This window comes from Bemisia tabaci, chromosome 2 (genome assembly GCF_918797505.1).
Source record: "Bemisia tabaci chromosome 2, PGI_BMITA_v3".
Taxonomy (NCBI): Eukaryota; Metazoa; Arthropoda; class Insecta; order Hemiptera; family Aleyrodidae; genus Bemisia; species Bemisia tabaci.
The window spans coordinates 48707319-48729745 of record NC_092794.1 but is presented as its reverse complement, the minus strand read 5'-3'; the positions used below and the strand labels follow the sequence as shown (position 1 = coordinate 48729745).

The following is a 22427-nucleotide window of genomic DNA, read 5'->3' as shown; positions in this document are numbered from 1 at the left end:
GTCCGCGAACGCATGCACACCCTCCGCTCTCCTCCCGCACGGACGACGAACGAAAAAACCCCTTGCAAATCAACGGGGAGCCCGAAAGGGTAGGGGGGTTGGAACATGTGTGACCGTCCATGCAGAGACAGTACAGGGTGCCCTGCCGAAATAAAGCCCGAACATTCTCAGAATCGATTTTTGAGATCCAAATTAGACTCTTTTTGCTCTACAGAGTGATCCAAAAGTCACGTATCTATCCTACAAGTGCAATAGCGTAGCGTGAATTGCGGTGTATCGATTGTTATGCCATTTAAACCTATGGTGAAGAATCGATTATTAAGGTGTTCACTGCGAACACCCTGTTTGTTGATCCTCTTGCATAGGTTTAAATGGCATAACAATCGATATATCGCAAAGCACGCCACGCCACTGTACAAGTGTAGCCCTTAGGGGTCTTTTGGCGCTCTAGACAGGGTTGCCACAAGATTTGGAAAATTAAATTCCTTCACATTTCCCTGAAACGTTTTGGTGAAATTCCCTGATAATTTAATAAATGACAGATTGTTAAAAAGACATAGGTAGTAAGAAATAGTTTTCCGGCAACATTTGTCGTTGGAATCGTCAAACCCCTTCGGAAAGCAAGTATAGGTGACTTGAAGATTTTTGCCTGACATTTCCAGGTTTTCCTTGACTTTTTAAAATTCTCTGAAAGTTCCCGGTTTTCTCGGTATTCCCTGACTGTGGCAACCCTGTTTAAAGGGTAAGCCCCCCCTCCCCAACATTTTGAAGGAGTCTTGAAAGTCGCTTACTTTTACCTTGGAACACTCACTAAACTTCAAACCTCCATCTCAATTTGCTCAAAAGTTACAGGGGTGCTGGTGCTGGTGGTGCGAGATTTTTGGATCACCCTGTATAACGTATCCTTCCGAAAAATCCCCCCTTCCGAAAATGCAACCACACTGCCATGTGCTATGGTCCGCACGAGGTACATACCTGTAAGTGAGTTTTAATGACTGCGTGGAAAGGGAAGCGAAACAAAAGGCATTGAAGAATTCCACCATCGCATCGTGCAAAAGCTCACTGATAATTGCACCTAGTGATTAAAAGTGACTTGAGGAACCCTTGCGCCGCAAGAGACTCCCTCTTATCAAGGAAGCCCCTCCCCCTTCTTGGAAAGAAAAGAATAATGAACTTTCCCAGGAGCATGGTGAATTCTATCATGAGTTGGACTACTTTTTGCAATTTGGAACTATGAATTCTAGCCCGGATTAAAAACGACGTGTGTGCCATTAGTTTCCCTATCCACGTAAGTGTTTTTCCAGAAGAGCCAAAATTTATAGTTCCAAGTTGCAAAATGCAGTCCAGTTAATACCTGATTTTTGACACAGTAATACTGCAAGGTAATGATGATAAGACATCAAGACCATATACTTTCAGTGAATACGGTCAGAGTCACAGAATTTGCTACGTATAGTCAATTGGTGATTACTATATAACATCGATGATATAATATATATATGGTGATAACTATATAACATGATTTTGGATTGTTTTGGAAATCAGAAATGTGTGAAACTGGTAAAAAAACAACGATGTGTCAATTTTCATGCATTTTCATTCACAATATGTCGTGTCATCACGATCAAGAAAAAACGGTCTTTGAGCCAAACTTTGAGGGGCTGTAAGTTTGAAGGGGGGCTTAATAGGCAAACTTTACAGAAGAAAAAGTCGATTTTGAAAATGTTCGGGTTCAACTTTGAACACACTGCCCGCACTAACAATCGATGCAACGTAATCGGGTGAGGGAAAAATCATAAGTTTGGAGGTCAACGGTCCGCTTAAAAGTGATTGATGAGCAACTTGTTGAGTATAAAATACGCTAAATGATGACTAATATCTGGGGTGAGCATCTCTCTAGGCAAATTTGCAAATTAGGGTAGAATTGCTACACCAAAAGCTCAACTCTCCGGACATCAGTCATCATTGGTCGAATCTGAGCCTTGATTTCAAGAAGTATATTTTACACCATTGGGCAGATAGCAGTGTGAAGTCTTTAAAATATATTGTATTTGTGTCTATAAAAAGGGGGCTTTAATGCCGAAAAACTACAAGTATTCTACGCATGTAAAAAATAAACTTAGAAGCTGCTAGTCTCCTGATTATATATCGATGGTCAAAGGGCGAAACCACGTGAGTCAATTTGTGGTATTGCAGACTTCCAGTCAAACTTAATTTTCTCTTTGAAAAACTAATCGATGTAATTTCTTGGTTTCCTTACCTAGTTTTCCTTTTTTCATTAGCAGAATATTTTGTGTTTTCAAACCATAAAGTTGGCTTGTGTCGCGTCGCCTTGAAAAAATTAAACGTGAGCGGAACGCAATGGAGATTATGTGTTTTCACACTTCGGCCATCTATACGTAGCACAGCAGGAAAATTATGTCTTAAAAGATGGGAGAAAAAATGAGATAACGACACCACACCTTGGAGGAATTAAGCCTGCATCTTCTGGCGCGAATAACAAGAATACTCAAAGGTAGGGGGTAGGAGGTAGGGAGGACGGAGTACGTATAAAATCTCCCGAGGACATCTCCCAAGGAAAAAATTTGTGATGGTCATCCAAGCGATGTTAGCGAGCAAGGATAAAAAAAATTCCTTGGGAAAGTCAACTCTCTCTACTTGATAGGCACACAGCAGCTACCCTCTCATTTTTCCCTAGATGATGACGAGTTGAAAACGCGGTGGGCAGTTTGCCGAGGAAGTTTTTTGAATTATGTCTCGTTTGTGCAACAGATTGTTCCCCACCCACCTCATTAGTAATCATTATCCAAACATCTCATCTGAATCACTCCACAACATATTAACTCCTAATGCTGTGAGAAGGCATCGGCACATTAATAAACGGCTAACTTGTCTACGTATTCGCTGCAACTTGGATACGACTGCTGAGTTGCTTGTTGAATCTTGAATCAATGGCTAATCATAGCTAATCATTAACTAATTATTCCACTGAAATGTTTACAAATCTTTGATTGGGTTTGTCATATTTATGCAATAAGAAACCACCACACAAATGTAAACTTCAAATTTTCTATCGATATGTTTTAAAGAATAAAGATTTCAAAGAAAACTAACGATTAGTTTTTTTTTTAAAAAAAAAAATAATGAAACATAAATGGAACCTTAAAGCGCCACAATCGGAGACGTATATTTTTCAATTTAACCAGTTACATGTTACTCAATTTTATGCACTCAAAAACATGCATATGCATTAAAACAGGAAATTTTGGGCTTCAAGTTGCAGCTTATCAATTGGACCATCAGCTTTTTTCAGGGAGGTTTTCGAGGTATTTTTAAATTTAAAAAATAGAAGTAAACGTTCCAACTTTAGAGACTAAAACTGATACCTTTGGCATACAACACAGCCTCGCACCCCGAAGCGAAGTATAGTCCTAAATTATGGAAGAATAAAATTTGACGTCTGGAAACTTGTTTTAAACAACCAAACATGCATTAAGAATGCATTATGGATTACCATTCATTTTCTAATTATAGCTACTTAGCTCTTGAAAGATACATAGCGTTGAAAAAAGTAAGTAACCAAGACAAACAAATTCAGAAATTTGATAGTACGGATTATTTAGAGGTCCCCAAACCCCACCTCTTTTTAAACCTTTGAATTCTCCTTCCTTGGTTACCTATTTTTTCGGAGTAATGTTTGCCCTAGCCGTATATCGGGCTTACTCGTTGTTTTCAATTTTTCTGCATGTGTACCCACTACTGACAGTCCTTGAAATTTTTTAAAGAAAAATGAGATCTCGATATGCAATGTCAAATATTTCATGAACTTTACGAAATATTTTAAAATCAAATACAATAAATTATGGTTTTTGCTTTTTGGTTTGCTTTAGCGCGTGTTGCACACCCACACTGTTAAAAATCGAGAGTGAAATTCGACGCCAGTGTCTGTTTCGCGCCTAAAACCCAGAAAAATATGAATGGAAATGAAATTAGCACCATGGAGACGTACTCCGCAAGAAGAGTAGATTCCGCTCCGTAATAGCGTAAGTCACTCCGTAAGAAGAATAAATTCCGCCCCACATTCTTATCACTAGGCGGGTTTTAGGGCGCTATGTAGACCTCGGCTTGTAATTTCACTCCTTCATTTTTTACAATGCTTGGAAAAATTGGGTTGCTGATTTAACCATTAAATTGTTGATAAATATGTCCGAAATTTTTCAAATGAACATTTTAAAATAGTGAATGGATAATTCCAACCATGAAGGAGGTTAAATTAGCATTTTTTTATCGTAAAATCTACATTGAAACATGTCGGATACTTTTTTAACTAAAAAATTGTCAAATCAGCAATTTCTTTTCCGTGTGAAAATATGTTTCATATTTTTCAGTTTTGTGAATTTCAATCAAATATTTCACTGGAAACCCCAATTCCTCCACATTTTCCACTTGACCTGTGCTGGCGTGACTAATGGTCCTCACCTGGTAACAGAAGGTATCCCATTTGTCGACGAGAGATCACTAGAAATCCGCACTTTTTTACGGGGAACCACGCGAGGAGGGGGTGGTTGGGGGAGGACGCATTACGCAAGCGGCAAGCGGCACGGGTTCGGGGGATCGGGACGGTGGGCGCTCCGACACGACGCACGAGACTGACGGTGGGGCGTCGCGAACGGGCACGGCTCGGCACTCGGCGTCGCGGCGCATGTTTTTACCGACGCCGGGCAACGAGCACCGCACCGGGGCATCCACCGGTGAGTAGGCCCAACCCAACATGACACGCTATACGCTCCGCTCACCGGCGAGAGGCCGTGTCACTCCCGAGAGCAGTGAGCCCGAAAGTTGTGTCGAGAGAAAATGCAACAAGAAGGCTGCGGGCTGATTGTTGAAACTGGTAGAAAAAGCTATAGACAGAAAAGACAAAAGGGATGTGGAGGGATCCTATTGGTGGAAGCGGGTGGTTGCGATGGTGAAAGGAGTAGGCAATAGACTAACTAACGGTAACCCTACCCAACGATACTGTATAGTTAGTCCATAATTTACCCCCACAGGCTGTAAGGACCACTCATTTCAACGATCAGCCCGCTGATTGTTGAAATTGATGGAAAAAACCATAGACAAATAGGAAATAATAAATATAAAGCGATCTTATAAGTTAATTTGGGTGGTTCTTATAGATTAAGGGGGTAAGTGATGGCCGAACTAAAAGGTCTCTCGTTTGTTGCCATTAGGTAGTCTATTACCTACCTATGTTGTCCATTGCAACCACACACTGTTCTCAGATTTTCATTGATTTTTCCGGAAAAAACCAAAAAACCAAAATATCTACATCCCAGATTTGCCCTAAGAACAAGATTATGTAAACACTCGTGAGTCAGTCTGCCGATCAGGTACCATTTAAGGCGTTTAAACCACACCCTGACTTGTAACGTCATGGCACCTCTCAAAAATGAACGTATTGTATAATGACGATTACTCGTTCTCTCATCACAGCGATGTGAATGGCTGAAGTAGGTATGGTATCGCTCTACAATAAATGCCCCGTACTGCTACTTTTTTCTCCATTCTCTCTCTCTATTTTAATTCTTTTAATCAGAGTTTTAAATGGGAAATTACCTCATGTGTTATGACACACCTCTCGAAAAAAACTCATTCTACCACAACAACCTCCTTTCTTTCAACAGCGTCAACGGTGGCCCAGCTTCTTGCTCGTTCATTTTCCGCCAGACTTTTAAAGGGTAAAATTCTGGTCGCAGTTCATTAATTCAGCTCTCCAATCCAGCACTTTAATTTTCTGGAAGTAAACTTAATCTTAATTAACAGCGTTGCAGTGAGCATTTCATTTTGAATTTTTCTAATTATACAAAAGGGGATCACTCGACGAGCAAATGGTGACACTACGTGCCCCCCCCCCCCCCCAATAAACATTAACGAGCACAGACACTCTCACTAGATGAACGTTCCTTTGTTTTAGTATGATTATACGTTTTCTTTTTGTTAGCATTTACGTTCAGTCTAAAAGAAACCCCAAAAGTCTCGATGAAGGTTTTTCTTTTTCTTTTTTTCATTTTCTCAAATATACGGATTGAATCGGAATCATCCTATCTACATCAGATCCAGTCTCCCGGTTGCAAAATGTGCCTCCGTATGTTTTACATGGGATTAACCTATTTCTAAGTCACTTTCTTGCGATAAGCGATTGATGCCGCTGATAAGCACTTGCTGATGACGCTCCGTGAAATTTTAGACCCATGTGGAGAGGAGGTGGGTTTAGAAAAACCAATTTTTCCAGAATTCTAATGAACCAAATTTAAAAGTCTGCAACGTGATAGAAAGCTAGAGATGGTGGCTTTTCAGCGCTTTTGCAGGGTTTTTTTATTCATCTTAGTTTAGTAGATATTGAATAGGTAAACTTACTTTCTAGACGACCCTCGTATAATTAAGTTTTTCAAACAGATTCCATAGCATCCCATTGATGGTCACAAATGGTTTCAAAATAACAACCTCAAAGGAGTGCTTTAAACCCTTCGAAACCTTACTAAGTACCGATAAAGTTGATTTGAGCCCTGTCCCTCAGAGAGCAAAGATCCACAGTTAACAGCTTCAAGCTGAAAGAGCTTCGTAATTTCTTTCCTCTCCCTTATTTTTTAAATGATTATACGTCGGCGGACCGCGCACAGAACGTGATAAGAACTCCTGCGATGCCCTATGCATACAAATTGTCGCTCTATTGACGTAAGGGCGTATCTTAATTTTACCGTGAGCCCTGTTTTACTTAAAGATCCATGATTTTTGTGGCTCATGCAAGAATCGAGATACATCCTCACGCCGAAGGAGCGACGAAATGCGTGGTTAAAAAATACGCATTGAGTTCGCACCACGCTCTCGCCTCTCATCCCTCCCCAGACCGTTATTCAAAATAAAATAGCTGATTTAGTAATTAATGAATTATTCATATAAAAGCAATCTCCGTGGAGTACTGTAAGCAACCGAAATCAACTTCTCGATAAGCGGGAAGGCTGGGAACTTTCATCACGCTCAAGATGAGAAAAATTAAGTAATTAAGTAAATAATTTATACCCGAGACTATGGTAGACTTCACCCACACAGATTCCGGAAAACTTTTGCCGAGCGAAATCGCAATCAAGATATTTTAATTCTGCAGGTATTTAGCGAGGCGGGGTTCGGATAACGCTAAACCACACCACGCGTGAAAGTGGCTTAGCGTCGGTCGGGGGTTTAAATTCACCCTCCTACTTAGGTAGTCCAAACTTCCTTAATATACTTTTTCAATTGTTAACACTTTTTTAAACGGCATGCAAAAATATTCATGCATACCCTCCTCGGAATATTTTAGAGATACAAGCAAAGAGTCGTTTCGCGGCGCACACGGATTGAAGAGAAGATCTTTGGAACACAATTTTCAACAGATGAACCTAACCGCACTTAATTACTTCACTGCAAGAGTCAATGTTACCTATTTGAAACAATTCATCACTCTAAATTTACTTTACAGTAATTTTAATTTATTATGACTCGTCTTCATTTACAAAATAATTACGGGCAATTTTTACATCATTTATTTTATAATAAACAAAACTACCCTGGTAAAAATTGGCGATAAGAGCTGCGTTTCAAAATACCATAGGAATTCTTATATCCGGCTAAAGAAGGCTACAGAAAATCATAAAGCTGGCTGTAGAATGCGGAGAAAATCATACGGCCGGGCTATACGAAGCGATAAAAAATTATGCAGCCGGGCTATAGTTCCTATCGCCGGGCTTTACACTTTATCGCCTGGATGTTGCTTTTTCGCCATCGATTATAAAAGGCTATAAGAAATTGTGTAGGAATGTGCGTGCTTTGGAAATCATTAAGTTTGATACGGAACCACCTCAAAACACACATTATATTTTCCTTTACTACATATTTTTTTCATCAACTAAAACGAGAATAATCCATACAGGATGTGCAAACATTTCAAAATCATGAGTTGAATAACGCTGACTCCGCCAGATTAAATATTTAGAGCCTAACACAAAGCGGAGCGGCGACACACTGGCGCCTACAAACCTAACACGGATACTTCACGCATTGCGCAACGCGTGAAGTATCCCTGTTAGGTTTGTAGGCGCCAATGCGCGTTCCGCGTTGGCTGCCCGCCTGCCGCACCGCAGCGTGCCACGGCGCTTGAAGCAACTATTTCACACCAGAGGTATTGCACAGTATCATACGAAACTGAAGGCGCTCTAATATATTAGGAATGGCAAGCATCCATCAAAATTACGGAGCTTTCCTCGCAAAATAAATCAAGATACTACGGTGTTTGACCCTTAGCTTTGATGATGGTCATGCAGAACGCAATGCGAATTGGAAATTGTCGCCTCTTAAAAGAGAAAGGGAGAGAGGAGTCTGCAGGTGACAAATCAATTCTTGGCAGTGAAATTCTTTCACCGGCCTTCTCGCCGGAAATGACCTGCAAATCAAGACAATTTTCATAACGTTTCCAGACGATCAATCGGGTACCATTCGATAAACCTTTAGAAACGTTGAGGTTTCTTAAAAGCATGACAAAAACCCCCTCCAAAAGTGTGAGTTTATGCGGTGGTAAGCCACTAAGATTAAGACTGTCCAAGAATTCGAGGGAAAAATTGAGAGCCTCTCCCTCTTCCTCTACAATGAGCCTGTTAACACTGAAGTACGTTTTAGAGACACCTGAAAGAACTTCAACAACCTTGTCGTTAATTTCATTGCAATGCTTATTTTTAGGGGCCAGAATTGCGCAGTTTGTGAAATCTACGTTCGAACATGAGGAAGGTATCTTTTCCCAAAAAGAGAGCAGTAGTCCAAAACTCAGAAAGTCCTAGCATCCGTAATTAGTGACGTTTAGCATACACTTTATCGCCTGGCTGTGAGTTGCTTAGTTGCCATCGGCTATAAAAGGCTATAAGAAATTGTGTAGCCGGCTTTAGAAGCTATTAGAAATCTTACATCCGGCCGTAGGTCTATGGTATTGTGGAACACAGATTCTACTGCCAATTTTTACCAGGGTACTTTTTCCATTTTTCGGTAAAGTAAACTATTACATTCAGATTGATTCTAAATCCTTCTGTCAGATTTGCTCTTCTTCTCAAGATTGTTCTTCCAACGCACATGCGGGCTGCATCCTATTAAAATAAGAGCTGCTGTCTTTGAAAGTTAGGAAAACTCGGCTGTGACGTCAAAAACGGCCGAGGTCTCGCGAAAAAATGCCGTAAGTGGAGACCTTTCCCGGAGTTTTGCATGAACAAACAAAGTAAAATGAACGAAAAGCTCCGTGACGAATATCACGATGCCAAAGTCTCCAAACATGAATTCGAGCTCCGCTCAATTTAGTTGGCTTCCGAGCGGAAAATTCCACCGTGTCCGGGCGACTTTTTCTGTTTTTGCCCGCAGACTTTTGTGATTCAATTTCGTCGTCGCGATGCACCCACCGCACAGTGGATCGCGCAATCCGAGCGGTCGGACATGAAATGTTTTACTAAAACTGCAAATTTTGATGTTTATACCGTCACGTTTTAAAATTCTAAGCGGTGCTGATAGTAGAAAATTTCACGAGGCAACAAATGGAACCACTTTTGGAACCTTAAAGTTGTGTATAAACGGAGTTATCAGCTTTTAAAGTTTCATGATTTTGTCCGACCACTCCAATCGACTCGATCCATTGTGCGTTGCGCCGCAATTGCGCCAATGGAGAAAATCAGGCGGAAAATTGTATTTCGTACCACAAGCTGCAACTGTTCAAACCCGACTATTGAAGATCTGCGCGGCTAGTGTCTTTTTGGTGTTTTTGCGTTGGCAGTATATCAATATTGCTCAGTTACTGTAGCGATTTTGCAAGTTGACAACACTGTTCCTCCATTTAAATGTATGTAAAACAGTCGATTCGTGGAGAGTTAGCTTGCTTCATATGAGGGGCTTGGAGGACAACGCGCACAAGTGCAGTTTTTGCTATTTTAAGAAATACGCGTTTGAAGCTCTGAAATTACATGGATTTTATGGCGGAAAAAAAGTTTAAACTGACTTTTTGATGCTTAAATATTGGAATTTGGGGGCGAATTTTTCACAGCATATGCATTAAGACTAGGTTTACTTAAAATCATTTATATCTCGATTTTTTTGTAAAAAAATGTGCTTACTTGCCTGGTCCTCTAAGCCAATCATAAATAATCTATATTTTTAGTGGATTTATATGGAGGGAAACCAGTGTAGCTAACTTGCAAACTCTGCACTGTCCGGTTACCGAAAGCTGCAGTGAGTGCAAAAAGTATAGGTTTTAAAAAAAATCGACCAACGTAAAACGTTTAATTATTACGTAAGGGATTTTGCCCAACTTTTCGACCCCTCCTCCCCCTTGTGAAGTATCCGTAAGACTCAACTCCTTTATTAATAACGTAAGACTAGTCTACCCCCCTCCCCCATTAATAACAAATTAAGGAAGCATAAAAAATATAAGACAATTCTTCATATTGGATTTTGCCTCTTTCAAAATTGGAGGCTTACGCAAGCTGGGTTTGACCCTTTTCACCATGTGAGACCTTGTAAGGCAAGCTCAACGCCCTCCTTCCCACAGCCTTAAAGCAATTAATGTCTAAAACTCATAATCTGAACGTACATAAATTGGTCGGACCCGTGTTAATTGCTACAGCATGTGCCGCCATTTCGTCGCCCTTTTGAGGTAAGGACGTATCTCAATTTCCACGTGGGCCCTGTTTCACATGTACAACCATGCTCTCTGGGGCTCATACGAAAATGGAGTTACGCTCTTACGTCAAAGGAGCGATGATATGTGCGACGTTAAACGCCTGACTAAAAATACGCTAAAAAAGTCACGTGATCTATCTCTATTAAGATCGCCGGTGTGAGATAGCTGTTTATTTAGGTGAAGTAAGTACAACTGTACCGCATTAAAAATGAGTTACCAGCTGTTGGGATCATTTCAGTGATAAAATATGTTGGTTCCTTCAACATTAGTTTCTTCATGCAGGTAGCTGTTTTCATGGACAAACTTGAAAAAGAGGTTTTTTTTTTCATTATGTATTCCAATTAAACATTTCTTTTTAGTTAGCCACTACCCGGTAAAAACTCTCCTTCTCCGTCCTTCTGATCACTTCTTCTAATTGTAGTATGTTCCGCGCGCTGGCAGAGTCATCGGTAAACATTAATCATAACGTGTCACTTTTTGGGCTAAAAAGAGGTTATACTCGGTTGAGAGGCTAGTAAAAAAGGCCGAACATTTGGCCCTAACTTTCCACAGACGAATGTGCCGAGGGGTAAAATGACATGCGTTAACGAGATGATAAATACTATCGATGAATTGATAGGACTCTTAAAGCTCCTCTGCAATTTTGTGACATAGCAACCGGTCAGCGGAAAACGCATTTAAGCGCCTACAAGACTGCAGAAATACTTCACACATTGCGCCAAACGCAGTGCGGTCGCTGGTCGATGCCAAGCGTATATTAGCGCCTACAAGACTGCAGAAATACTTCACGCATTGCGCCAATCGCAGTGTGGTCGCTGGTCGGTGCCAAGCGTATATTAGCGCCTAGAAGACTGCAGAAATACTTCACGCATTGCGCCAAACGCAGTGCGGTCGCTGGTCGGTGCCAAGCGTATGTTAGCGCCTACAAGAGTGCAGGAATACTTCACGCATTGCGCCTAATACAGTGCGATCGCTAGACTCGTCGCAGCAATTGCAAGTGTCCCACAGCACACTATACTTCTTTGATCATTCGTGAATAGGGGGCCTTAATAATCGATATAATCTAGTGGACGGACAGGTCATATCCTAGCCATAGAAAGAAAAAGAAAAAGAAGAAGAAGAAAAAAAATAAGACAAATGAGAGTGAAGAAGAGAAGATGAAGGACGAGGAAAATAAAATTGAAACGACGAAGAATATGAAAAAGAAGAAAATTAAGAAGGAAAAGACGAAAATGATTGACTTGAAACAGAGGATAAAGAGATAGGAAAGGAAGAAGAAGAGGGAAAGAGGAGAAAAAGAAAGACTGAGAAACGCAGAACATGAAGGAGGGAAATAAAAGAGACAGGAAAATGAAAAAGGGAAGTAAGCCGGAAAGACAACAAAAATTAAGAAATAGCAAAAGTAAAAAGAGGAAGTAAAAGAAGAAGGGGAGGAAGAGGGTAAATAAAGGTGAAAGGACGCAGAAAATAAAGAAGAAAAATAACAGGGAGAGGACGAATTAAGAGGAAGAACGAGAATAGGAAGAAGAATCAATCGAGATGCTTGCTTTACGATTTTCACCATTTCAGCCTCCAGAAAACGTACGCACATTTCGAAGAATGAGATTCGAGTGTTGAAGGCCCAAGACTTTACTTTCATCCAAGAAAACCGAGCATAAATTTTAAAGCCTCCACATGGGCCGAACAGAAGGAAATTTTTGAGTCCCGCAGCTGAAGCGGGAGAGATGGACGGCTTGGAACAAGACCGGCGCAGTAATCCAGCCAAAAGAAGGGGTAAGAGGTGAATCCATCAAGGGCTTTATCCTTCCATATCCCGCTCTGACACTTACATGCCGGTTTTTTCGCCTCACTTTACTGGTCGATAAATTTGTCCGTAAGCTCCTGTGGCGAGGCGTGAATAATCGACTATCAATATATCCCATTTTTAGCCACGATAAAGAATCGATTATCGAGGTTCTTATAATCGATCTTTTCCCAAAGGTTTAAAGGATAGATCAATCGATTCATTGCTCTGACACTTACATGCCGGTATTTTCGCCTCACTTTACTGGTCGATAAATTTGTCCGTAAGCTCCCGTGGCGAGGCGTGAATAATCGACTATCGATATATCCCATTTTTAGCTACGATAAAGAATCAATTATCGAGGTCCTTATAATCGATCTTTTCCCAAAGGTTTAAAGGATAGATCAATCGATTCATTGCAAAGCACGCCACGCCACTGCTAAGCTCCGAGCGCTTGAAGGCGGTCAGGAGTCGTTGCGCTCATTAAACGGCGCTACCGTATTTTTAATTTCATAAATGGCCTTTTTCAATACCGAGGCCGCCGCAATTGATCCTGTTTTCCTGTTTATCCGCCTTAATTTTATTTTGATGCTTTGATCGCTACTCCGCCCACGTCCCCCGCCATCCCTCTAAATGATTTCTCACACTTGCAAAGAATTATAATTTGTCCGCCTTGTTTTTACGCCAACTCCTCGCATTCGAGATGATACTTCTGATCGGAATATTGTTCACAGAGGCGGATGCAGCAATTAGGCAACGCCGAATTTCCTCCATTTAAACGAATGCTAAATAATCGATTTTTGTCGGTACACCTGGTCCCTCCAAGAAGCGATAATTTCTGTAGATTTAAATGGAGGAAATCCGAAGTTGCCAAATTGCCGCATCCGCCAATTATTGTTCATGAAATAAATGGATAGAGCTAAGCGAAACAAGCAAATCTACGTGGAATATTTTGGAAAAAAGCCTGTGTGCATTATTGTAGTACTGGAAACGTAGGCCTTCCTTCAAAACTCCTTATGTAGATGTGACCGTGTTGCTGAGCTACCTTCTATCGGCATAGAAATGAAATAAACCTCTGGCAACTTCTGCCGTGATTCGAAGGAGAACCACAAGTAAAAGATGAACTTTTGAGAAATTGGGTTCCTTAGCGTCTCAGCCGAAAATTTTATTGAAAGAAGCATCTGTTCCTCGGCTAATTGCCAACCAATCGCCCAAAAGACTCTTTGAAATCGTTTGAATGATTAAAGATGGACCACTTTTATTTGAATTACGTAAAAGGGTATTATTCATGTTCATATTAGGCTAGTGTTTGCTATCGTGGTTGAATTTTGGGCACACAACAAACAAATTTTCAGGTTAAAAATTGGTAGAAATTAATGGGAAGCACTGATTTCATTGGCTCTCCAGAAGGAAAGTGCTCCCTACGACTGATTTTTCAGAAGCTGAATCATTTTTTTCGCAATTTCGGTTTTTTTATATGTCTCGTTTTCATACAAATAAGAGTAATTTCGCTGTTCTAGCTATATAAGTGATTTCACCTAAAAGTGACCAATCGAATTATGAAGAAAACTCGATTTTGAAACTTTGAGACTTGCGGCTTATTCTTTAGATCAATGGAGAAAGTTTTCCGTCAAGTGATAAAAATTCGATTTTCTTATCTAACTTGATAAAAAAAGCTCAAATGTCGTGTACGTCTACTCCATGGACTAAAATTTATTTTTCCATGGAGGATAAAATTCATTGCTTTCAGAGTCATTACTTTTTTTGTGATAAAGCGAAACAAACTACAACGACCTCCTATTTTCAAACAACTCCAAAGTATTATTCACACGGTAAAATTGCATGTCTGCGGTAAGAGAACCAGTCCACAATGAAACAGGCCTATAATAAGCTCGACGAGGGCTGGCGCCCCGCGGTTTAAACCCGCGGTTATATTGTTCGCGCCTAATTTCTGGCCAGGCCCAGGCTGTCGTGTTAAGGAATAACGCCGTATAAGCTTACTTACGTTGCCAAATTTCCTTAGATGAAATACTTATTTTCAGATAATCTTGTGAGTAGTTTTCTTCCAATTTATTACAGAATTATATTTGCGACTAAATCTAAATTATCTAAAAAGTTGACGGCTAAATACTCATAGTTTTTCTCAAAAATAAGGTTTTATCAGAGACAGGTTGGCAACGCTTCAATGTCCATACGCTGTTTTCCTTGCCGCAGCAGCATGCGGGGAAACACAAAAACCAGACCAGATGAGGAGAGGTATATACTCAAAATGGCGAGAACAGCGTTTTATTGAGAGGATATAAAGTTCAAAATAACCGACACATTGCTCGTATCTGTTCTCGGCCTAGCACCCCATATTTTGGGGGAAGGAAGTTTTCATTTGGGTAATGGTGCGTTCTGCTCTGGAAGCTCACAATATGCCCTTCCTAAATCTCGTGAAGAGCCTGGTTTCACTTAATTGTTGCGTATTTCTACCCGTTTTCCTCCAACATCCTCATCCTTTCACTTCTTGCACTCTTGGCGCCCCTTGCCTCTTTTTTTCATGTCTCCCACGAGAAGACGCGTAGCTGATACAAATTGTCAAAAATTCTCGGATAAAACATTCAATCAAAAACCATACACAAATTATCTAGATTTTTAATCTCACATTCCTTTGCTATTGTACGGAAAGAACATTATCAATGTAAACGTGTGGAGCCTTTATGAAATTAAGACACTTGCGACTATTCTTTTAAAGGGCCGTTTTTGTGCCGACCCTAGCTGACCGAGCTTCCTCAGCTCTGCGATTTTTTTACTGATTGAAGGTCGAGCAGAACTCATCATTTTTTGCTGATCTGCTGTAATCTGAAATAATCATAATACGTATATGTGATCAGCGCAACTTACCCGTTTCGTCGATCGTCTGACGTAAGGACGTCTCTCAATTTCCGCTTAAGCCCAGCTCTCCATATATTTCCATACTTTCCGGGATGCATTTGGAAATCGAGATAAGCTCTTACGTCAGAGGAGCGACAATTTGGGATCCTTAGTCAGGTCAGGTCTATTTTCTCGTAGACAGTCACGTTTCCAAGGAAACTAAAATGTGAAGTGGATTGCGTTTTGCAATAAGGGAATTTTTAGTTTAGAAACAACACATGAACGAACGAATGGCACATATGTGTCATTCGTTTCCCTTAGCGTGCACGTGCTTTTATGGATGAGCCAAAAATAGTAGTTCCTCTTGCAAAATATAGTCCAAGTAAAGTGAACTTTAATGAGATTCCTTACACTGGTATGATGACCGAAAAATATCTGAAATTAGTGCTCCTTTAGTCAAACGTATCGGAGCAGAGTTCAAATTGAATCGACGTTGATTTTTTTCTTCTTCTTTTTTACTCTGCAAGTGCATCCAATTGTTCGGTAAGACGTCTTTTAAATTTTATGCAGCAATCTAAATTGTAAATTGAGATAGCTTGAACAAAGGGTGAACTACATAATGGGAGACGAAGAAAAAGTAAAGGAACAAAATAGAAAGCTCGGAGGCCTTTTGCAATGTTGACGGGTTATTAAGTTCTCCAATTTCGACGGCGATGGAGCACGATTTGCTTCAAAAAATGAAAATTCAAGCGCCTTTCTGTACGGGAAACCGATGGGATACATGCTGTTCTTAAAATGAGCCAGAAATTGTGGCTCCTTGTTGCAAAATGTGGCCCAATTAAGACGTGCGAGGGTAAAGCGCTTTTTAAAAAAATACAAAATCCAAGTTGGTTGATTTTATTCCTTTTCCAGTTTTGATAGAATGCCAAATCCTGAAAAAGTCATATACTTTCAGTAGATGCATAATAATCCTTAGAATGTTTTGTCAAGGTTATTCTCGTGATACTTCCAATTATTTACCATGATCATCATTTGTTCTGCGTTTTCGATTATAATTTACATTCATCAGTAAAAAGCTATAGTGGTGAAATTAACAACGTTTTACTAAGCTCCCAAGAATAATGATCTTATTGTTTGCTGATTGTTAGTTGATTTAATTGCTGTGCAAATTTGAAATAAAAAGTAATAGACGACATTTTACAAATAACACGCATTACGACGATATCAGGCATTTTGAGGAAACATGTCCTTAAAAATGTCGAAAATTTATACAAAAGTAGCATATTCATATGGAACACTTTTGTTGTAACAATAATTTTTAATTTTACCTGAACGTAGCTTATTTTTCAGATACGTTCGCTACAATTTGATAAGTAGCACAAAGTTACTTTTTGATACGACTTTTGATTAAGCTATTCCCTTAATTGTAGATCTAATAATATATTCGGCGAATTCAAAGAGCTGACTTTGCGGTCATAGTCAAAATTGTAATGATCGTGCCACAAAATATGCTATTTTCCCAGGTGTTTTTACCTTGAAGGCGCAAAGCGTCCTCTGCAGATTTTACTGCGCAGCAGTCAGGTGTCGCGCTTCCTATAATTTAGCATATACACTGCAGACGTAGACGCATTAAAATTCCCAAGAGAGGAGGGGCAGACGAAATGTCGTGACATTCTGCGTAGAGTCTTAGTTATGACATAAAATTCAATTTATCACTGCCTGTGCCGCACCATCCTGTCATCCAGACTATGCTGGCCCCATCTCAAAATATCTCACTTCACCTGAAGCGCAGGTTTCGTCTACATTCATTTTCAATTGTTGTTTCAGCGGTTAGATGCAATGAACAATATTGTAAACAACTCCAGCCGTGGAAGCCGTACCTACGGGCTGTATAAACATATCGTCCGCGTTCCAGTCTCAGAGGCCGAAAGTTACGGGCGTAGCACCCGGAGCAATCAAAGCTACGGCTCCAGCGCCCGGTACATTCGGCCTCTACGCCGGAACGGACGGTATGTCCATTCAGCCCGTAACGTTTTTTTTCAACGAAAGTAGGTAAGTTTTAGACTAACCATCGACAACCCAAAAATGACCCTATTGTCAGTCCATCAATTTTTTTCCTGGGTGTGCAAAAATCACCCGTTTCGACCGATAGGATCACTCGGTCTAGATATGATTTTTCAATTAGGAACTACAGTTTTTCTGTATATCCGTATAAAAACTTATGTGCTTGGGGAAACACATGGTACTTACGGTGTTTCTAAACTGGCCCGGAAATGTAGTTCCCAACTGCATGATTGTAGTTCCAGCCATTTTCTCCTCGTCGCCTTTGTCTATCGCTATGTCTATCAATTCCAAAAATCCGCTTGCTGATTCACAGACTTTCTCGAAAACGTAACCATCATTCGATAGATCCAAGCTCTCGTTCAACCAACAGACCATTCATTCCTCCCCAACTAATGGTACCTACGGTGTTTCTAAACTGGCCCAGGAAATGTAGTTCCAAATTGCAGGATTGTAGTTCCGGCCATTTTCTCCTCGTCGCTTTTGTCTATTGCTTTGTCTATCAATTCCAAAAATCATCATGCTGATTCACAGACTTCCTCAATAATGTAACCATCTTTCGATAGATCCAAGCTTTTGTTCAACCAAAGAGACCATTCATTCCACTCTTGTTCCTTCTTATTTACACGGAGCACAGGGCGAGTCGCTTTCGACCAATAGGATCACTCGGTTTGGACATAATTTTGCAATTAAGAACTACAATGTTTTGCTCATATGAAAACGTATGTGTAAAGGGAAACTAATGGTACATACGGTGTCTCTAAACTGATCCAGGAAATGTAGTTCCAGTCATTTCATTCTTGTCGCCTCTGTCTATCGCTATGTCCATCAATTTCAAAAACCAGCATGCTGTTTCACAGACTCTCTCGATAATGTAACCACCACTCGATAGATCCAAGCTTTTGTTCAACCAAGAGACCATTCATTCCTCTCCTGTTCCCGGAATTCTTTACACGGAGCGCAGGGCGAGTCGCGGAAGTAGGTGGAATCGGAGGGAGGCTCCGCACAAGAGCTGGGGGAAATAAGAGCCTTGTTAGGCCGGCTATAAACTCGCACGAAGACGGAGGAGCAGAACAAGGAAACAAGAGGGCTCGGATTTAATGAGAAAAAGAGCCATAAAAGCGAGAGCCCCTAAGTTGAAGCTACAACCTACAACTTGACACCGAGCCTATTCATAAAAATCAACCGCAGCCGCGCCCGCCGCCCCGCGACGCGCGCGCCGCGCCGCGCCGTGGCGAGCGACGACGAACGGAAAATATTTATTTTTCGCGTGTCCCGTCCCGGTTAAAAGGGTTGCAACCCCCCGATCCCGATCGTGGACCCGCGTGCGAGGTACGACGAGACAGAACGTTGCTTCTTTCACATAAAGGCGTATCTCTGCTTCCACGTGCACCCTGGAAAGCGTACAGTTATACGGTGAACAGGGCTCAAGTGAAAATCGAGATACGCTCTTATGCTAGGGCAACGTCGATGAGAGAAGAGCAGTGCCATCTCGTGCTCGGCAGGAACGGCGTACGTCCGTAAGGGTGATGCCAAGTTTCTGCTCGTAAAATACTTATTTTGAAGAAGGAGTCTACGTCAAAAAGAAAAAACATTTTGATCATCACACAAACGACACGCAGGGTCAGACAAATTGGATTATATTTTGCAAGGGAATTACGTTTTCCGGCTCATTCGTAAAAACACTTAAGTCTGTAAAGAAACTAATGGTGCATACTTTGTTTTTAAATTAAGTTAGAAATTGTAGTTCCTAACTGCAAAATTTAGTCCAGTTCTATCGATGAAAAACTTGCAGGTTGCATACTCTCAAAAGTGCAGCTATAGGCTGTTTTTGGAACGTACAAAAATCGAAATGTAGGTCTCAACCATAGTATGTAAACATGATAAACTTGAAAAAGAGGGATGAAAAACAATAAACACATGCATTTCCAAAACAATGTGAACCATATCGATCCTCTTTAGGAAAGACAGTGCTGAAAGAAGCACGGATGCGTATGATTAAACGGCCTGAAAACTCTCTGAAAAATTCAGAGGGACATACTTGCAAATCTAGGAAAGGGGTTACTAGACAAGGTATGAATTCAAGAACTACTTAACATGATTCCTTTCAAGAAGTGCACGGGGGAAACGAATCACACAACGGGAAGTCTGAAATTCACTGTTAGATAAATCATAATAATTCAAATAACGTCATTTGAAAGATCCAACTTCCATTTAAGGGGGATGGAGGACAAGGCGCGTAAATGCTGTTTTTGAAAAAAAATAAGATATCCCTGGTAAAAATTGACGATAGAAGCTGCGTTTCAAAATACCATAGGAGTTCTTAAAGCCGACTAAAGAAGGCTATTGAATATCATATAGCTGGCTGTAGAAAGCGGAGCAAATCATATAGCCGGGCTTTACGAAGCTATTAAAAAGTATGCAGTCGGGCTATAGCTCCTATCGCCGGGCTTTACACTTTATCGCCATTGGCTATAAAAGGCTATAAGAAATTGTGTAGAAATTCGTGTGCTTTGGAAATCTTTAAGTTTGATACGGAACTACCTTAATATTTACAAAACGCACATTATACTTTCCTTTAAAAAATATTTTTTTCATCAATTAAAATGAGAATAATCCATACAGAGTGTGCAAACATTTCAAAATCATGAGTTGAAAAACGCTGACTCCGCGAGATTAAATATTGGAGCCTAACACAAAGCGGAGCGGCGACGCACTGGCGCCTACAAACCTAACAGGGATACTGCACGCATTGCGCAATGCGTGAAGTATCCCTGTTAGGTTTGTAGGCGCCAATGCGCGTTACGCGCTCTCTGCCCGCCCGCCGCGCCGCAGCGTGCCACGGCCCCCAGGCGTCTGAAGCAACTATTTCACACCAGATGTATTGCACAGTATCATAAGAAATTGAAGGCGCTCCAATATATTAAGAATGACAAGCAACCTTCAAAAGTACGGAGCTTTCCTCGCAAAATAAATCAAGATACTACGGCACAAAAAGAGAGCGGTAGTCCAAAAACTAACTAAGTCCTATTATCCGTATTTAGTAACGTTTAGCATAAACTTTATCGTCTGGCTGTTGCTTAATCGCCATCGGCTATAAAAGGCTATAAGAAATTGTACAGCCGGCTACAGAAGCTATTGGAAATCTTACAGCCGGCTTTAGGTCTATAGTATTTTGGAACACACATTCTACTGCCAATTTTGACCAGGGATTATTAATAATTTCAGGTAATACTAGTCATAAAGTACTCTTTAAAAAATTCGCTCCCAAATTCCAAATTTTAAGCATCAAAATGTCAGGTTGAAGTTTCTCTCCGCCATAAAGATCCATGTGATTTCGACACTTCAACACGCAATTCTCGAAATACCAAAACCTGCACTTATGCGTTTTGTCCTCGAAGCTACTCATTTGATGTGTGTTTAAAATACTTGATTAGTACTCGTTCAAGAGTTGATTCCCAAACTTTCCGTAGTGTAAGTAGTGTAGCAGAGTGTAGTGTAGTGTACGTGTGTGTTGTCGTAGTGTGGTTCTAAGCACGTAAGATTTTGAAGATACAACATGTGACACTTTCCTCTTGTTGACCTTGTCTAGTCGTCCATTCGGTCTTCATCGAGAGAAATTTGGCAGAGTTGGAGTGTTCATACGGTGTTTTTCCTCAGGACGTGCCCCATTCATTACGTAAGCTCAATGACCCAGCTTTGCTCCGCGCTTTTGCTTTTGCGAGGTACGTAGGTCACAAAAGCTCGGAGTTCTCTCCTTGAATTTTCATCCATCCCCCGGCGCCGAGTTCTGCAAACCCGGTTCGCAAAACTCTCAGAGCATGGAGAAAACGGAAAGAATATCTTTAAATGAATGTGATGAAGTCAAGCAAATCGTCGCCTCTCTGACCTAAGGGCGTATCTCGAATTCCGCTTGAGCCCCAGAAAGCATGGATTTTTACGTAAAAACAGGGATCAAGTTGTATTTAAGATACGGCCTTACGTCAGAGGAGCGACGATATATGGGCCTCGGGGTCGGATGTATGTATGGTCGTTACTCAAAGAGTTCCTGCTTTCAAAAGGATGGACCATATTGCTTACAGTGCGATTGAGAGAGGTTTAAAGAAGCATTTAATGTACCATCATAAAAACAAGTATAAGTAAACCTCGCTTAAAATAATCTACGATGTTGGAGACACATTCAGAGTAGTTTCGAAAGAAAGAATTTTACACTTGTCAGTGAAAATATTTTAGGCACCTAAGGACTCTTGGTTCAAATCCTTTGAGTCCTCTCCATTTCACAAGAAAAATCTACGGTAAAAATTTGAATTATTTTAAATTTTACGTGAATTTAAGTCTACGATGCAGGTAGAGGAAACATTGGACTACATTTTGCAATGGGGAACGAAAATTTCTAGCCCATCCGTAAAAATATTCGTGTACATGGGAAAACTAACGGTACTTACGTCGTTTCTATACTGAGCTAAATATGGTAGTTCTAAATTCCAACGTGCAGTCTAATTCATAGTGATTTTTAAGGTAAAAATTTTATCCTGGCCAGTTAAAGTATGTCAGTCATCTGAGAACACTTGATTCAAGTCCTATGGATCCATAATTTTTACGTGTTTCGATTATAACGAGGCGAGTTCTTTTGACCCTCTAGCGAGCTTACACGTCTTGGGGTATAGCCTAGAGTAAAATTTTTCCTGCTCTCTAACCTTTTAATGGGAAACTTTTGGACTGAACATTACGCTCATATTTATATCGAGGTTCAATTCGTCATTCCGTCCCATACGATTTGAAGTGTGGACATGCGGAACAGAGGGTCAACCAAACGCGGGAACGCAGAACCGCAAATCGGTGGTGTTACGTCAATGAATGCAGAACCGCAGTGTACTGGACCTGCGTCACCTCATTCGATGAGGTGGATAGGTTTGGAAACGAATCCTTGCTAAATGCTTTCCCGCATATCATCACATGATTCTAGTCCTTCTCTCTTACTATGAA

The 22427-nt window shown here is 40.7% G+C and overlaps 1 protein-coding gene across 3 annotated transcripts in view; it reads right to left on the bottom strand.

The window, feature by feature from the left end:
* The window catches only part of SK (small conductance calcium-activated potassium channel), a 398226-nt gene that overhangs the window by 274833 nt on the left and 100966 nt on the right, over window positions 1–22427 (bottom strand). For 2 of the 3 annotated variants that reach the window (XM_072297494.1, XM_019061693.2), the window contains exon 1: window positions 4480–4653. The exons of the other annotated variant lie outside the window; for it this stretch is intronic. The gene's annotated coding sequence lies outside the window, so the exon portion shown is untranslated. Of the gene's footprint in view, window positions 1–4479; window positions 4654–22427 lie in introns of those variants that run through there. 3 annotated transcript variants of the gene reach the window in all.